At 50.2% G+C, this 3771-nt stretch overlaps 1 pseudogene across 1 annotated transcript; it reads left to right on the forward strand.

The window, feature by feature from the left end:
* The first annotated feature begins 2915 nt into the window (after positions 1-2915).
* On the forward strand, positions 2916-3771 carry LOC307186014 (serine/threonine-protein kinase pim-1-like; annotated as a pseudogene). The gene has a single exon. The product of its transcript is annotated as a serine/threonine-protein kinase pim-1-like (transcript).

Raw genomic sequence — 3771 nt, forward strand, 5'->3', positions numbered from 1 at the left:
AAAGGGTAACTTCTACTCTGTTTTCAGAGCTTCTGTGTCTAAAGTTTTACAAAATAGTCAGCTCAAAATACTCTTTATGCCAAAGAGGCTTATTCTGCTACCCTTCAGTGTAAATGGGTCTTGAGATAAAAAAGTGAGAACCACTGCTTTAAAGTTCTAAAAGGAAGAAAAATAGGATGAAGACGGATCACAAGAGAAAAGTTTGCCCTTGAACCTGGAGAGGTGACTCCTTGTCTTAAAAAGAAGGTAAAGAGCATGGATTCCCATCTGATTCAGGTCTTACAAACTTATTACAGGAAGATGAGGGGTTTCCTATCTGATAGCCTATATATTTTATCTACATATCTATTCACTTAGTTTCTTTCTTGGTATAAGTTACTGTAAACAATGTTTAAAGGGTTCTGGTTTCAAGTCATGTTTAGAAAGTCACTTCCTATACCCAGATTGTAAACATGGTCTCCAATATTTTCTTATATATATGTGAGGGTTAATTTTACTTGTCAACTTGACTGGCTATGGGGTGCCTAGGTTAAACATTTCTGGGCAATGAAAGTAGATGAAGTCACAGGGTGTGAGTAGACAGAGATGACAAGAGGGCCCAGGACTGAGCCCTTGGTCATTCCAACCTTGAAAATCCAGGGAGAGAAACTTCGGATGCCAAACAAAATGTAATAAGCCTGCTATAGTCTATCTCTCCCACCGATTTTGATCTTGGAGAGGCAGCAGTGGGCAGTGGCTTGAAGCGAGGTCTTAGTTCTCTGCCCAGGAATCAGACCTGGGGAGCCTGGATGAAAACCAGGAATTCTTGACCAGCAACATCTAGAGGCTAGAAGCAGATTTCCCTGGCTCTTGCCCCCGGTGAAAACTGCATTTCTCAGGAGGTAAAAACTATAAAAACAGGTCCAAGGTATATTATTAGAGACACAGCACAACAAGTGGGAGAGCACACAGGGAAACGGTCTGTTTATTTAAGATAGAGGCAAGGTAGAGATACACACCCAGAGAGAAAGGGTGTGGGCCTCCCCCCTAATGAGGAGGAGTGCAGTAAAGAGGCTGTTAAATCATTTATATAGGGCAGTTCTTCCCGGTCTTTGTTTACCCTTAGCCAATTATCTGGTTTCCTTTTCCACACCTGACCTGCCCTAGGGCCCTCCCCAACACCAGTGCCCAACTTTTTTCCAAGATGGAGTCTAGCCCAGAGGCCTAGGGGGAGCCTCGGCATCACCTCTTCTAGGGTGGTGCCCCCTCCTTTTTGACCCGCAAGGGGCCTTTCTGCCCACGTGCAGTGTCTCCCTTGCCCCAAGGATGGGAAATATGTGGCCTCCTGATCTTTACTCCAGCAGGGTTTAGCCCCTCTGTCCTCCAGAGACAAAGCCTGGATATTTACCCTGTTTCTGTAGTTACTTCTCTTTCCAAGAGCAAACAGGAGGCAGGTTGTAAATACCTAACCTGGAGCCCACCTATCTCCTGTCTCAGGAAATGCAAACAGGAGGCTAGTTGTAAGTGTCTGGCCTGAAGCCCATCTTTTTCTCACCCCAAGAAATGTAAACAGGAGGCCAGCTGTAAATGCCTAGCCTGGAGCCCATCTATCTCCTGCATCAATTTCAACTGAAACCTGGACAAAATACAAAAAGCAGTTACCTGAGGAGTCTGAAAAGTAATTAAGGGCAGGCGGACTGGGGAGGGAAGGTAAAACTTGTACAGCAAGCTGTAAGGTGGCAGTGAGTTTCCTGGGGTTTCCCTCCTTTACTCTCAGCTTTGACCCAAGAGTGGGATGGTGAATCGAAGATGGCAAACCCTTGGAGAAAGACCCTTCTAGTGAGAGGACAGGGAAAGGGCACATGGAGAGTGTGAGTTCTCGCCTTGCTCTGCCTGAGACCAGTTCACGACCCAGCAGGGAAACTGCACTCCCGGGCTACAGAAACAGGGGAAAGAGACCACTTCTTACAAAGAGTGTGTGTGTGTTGGGGGGATGGATTCTCCTGTTATTTTTTCTCTTTTGCCACTTTGTCCTCAGGGAAGGCCCGATTGCTCAGAACTGCGCAATAGCATGGGAGGCTAAGTTTGCAGGAAAACGCCATCATTTTGTCCACATGTAATAGGAAAAGAAAGTCAGCCAGTGTGGGGGAAGCAGGTGGGACCTGGAGAAGGGAATTCCCTAACTCTCTGCATAGCTCCAGGCCCACCTCTAGCTGCTTTGAGAAATGAGCTGCAATGTAAACACACAGGAAGTTCCAGACAGCTCCTGAGTGGCTCATGCCTGGGGCACATCCAAATATATTAAAAGCCTCTTAAAAATCAACAAGAAAGCAAACAACCCAGTTTTTAAAATGGACAAATGACTAGAACGGACATTTCATCAAAGAAGATAAAGAGATGGCAAATAAGTGCACGAAAGATGCTCAAAATCCTAGCCGTCAGTGAAATGCAAATTTAAAACAAAGATACTACTACACACCTATTACAACAGATAAAACTTTTAAAGAGTGACAATGTCAAGCTCTGGCCAGTAGGCCGAGGCTGGAACTCAAGTTGCTGGTAGGAGTGCAAAATGGCACAGTTACTTTGGAAAATAGTTTGTCAGCTTCTTTCAAAGTTAGACCAGGGCCGCTGTGGCGGAGGAAGCGGCACCGGCTGCGGTAGCAGCAGCTACAAGCTCCCTGTGCCGGGGCGTTGCTGCACGCACCCCAGGAGCCGCCCGCCCCGCTGCCCTTGGAGCTGCCTGACCCCGCCAGCTTGTCTGTCAGCCCCCAGCCCGGCAGCGCCCCCAGGAGTCCTCCGACTTGCCTTCGGCCTTTTGCGCCACCTGCAGCCTCAGCCCCAGCTGTAGGCACAGCCACCGGCACAACCCCAGCCCCAGGTCCTGCTGCAGCTCCTCCAGACACAGTCCCTGCGCCGACACCCTGGAGGTTGGGATGCTCTTCTCCAAAATCAACTTGCTTGCCCACCTGCGCGTCGCGCCCTGCCACGACCTTCACGGCACCCGGCAAGGAGAAGGAGCCCCTGGAGTCGCAGTACCAGGTGGGCCCACCACTCAGGCATCTGTGTCGCCGACAACTTGCCGGTGACCAACAAGCACTTGGAGAAGGACCGGATCTCCGACTGCGGAGAGCTGCCTAATGGCACCCGAGTGTCTGTGGAAGTGGTTCTGCTGAAGAAGGTGAGCTCGGGCTTCTCCGGCATCATTAGGCTCCTGGACTGGCTCAAGAGGCCCGACAGTTTCGTCCTGACCCTGGAGAGGCCCGAGATGGCGCAAGACCTCTTCGACTTGATCACGGAAAGTGGGGCCCTGCAGGAGGAGCTGGCCCGCAGCTTCTTCTGGCAGGTCCTGGAGGCACCGTGACATCAAGGACCAGAACATCATTATCCGCCTCAATCACTGCGAGCTCAAGCTCATCGACTTCGGGTCAAGGACGCCGTCTACACGGACTTCGATGGGACCCGAGTGTACAGTCCTCCAGAGTGGATCCGCCGCCATGGCTACCATGGCAGGTCGGCGGCCATCTGGTCTCTGGGGATCCTGCTGTAGGATATGGTCTATGGAGATATTCCTTTTGAGCATAATGAAGAGATCACTGGGACCAAGTTTTCTGCAGGCAGAGGCTCTCTTCAGGGTGACAGCATCTCATTAGATTCTGCTTGGCCCTGAGATCATTAGATCAGCCATCCTTCGAAGAAATCCAGAACCATCCGTGGATGCAAGATGTCCTCCTGCCCCAGGAAACTGCTGAGATCCATCTCCACAGCCTGTCACCAGGGCCCAGCAAATAG

The sequence above is a fragment of the Stenella coeruleoalba genome, assembly GCF_951394435.1.
Source record: "Stenella coeruleoalba genome assembly, chromosome: 4".
Lineage (NCBI taxonomy): Eukaryota > Metazoa > Chordata > Mammalia > Artiodactyla > Delphinidae > Stenella > Stenella coeruleoalba.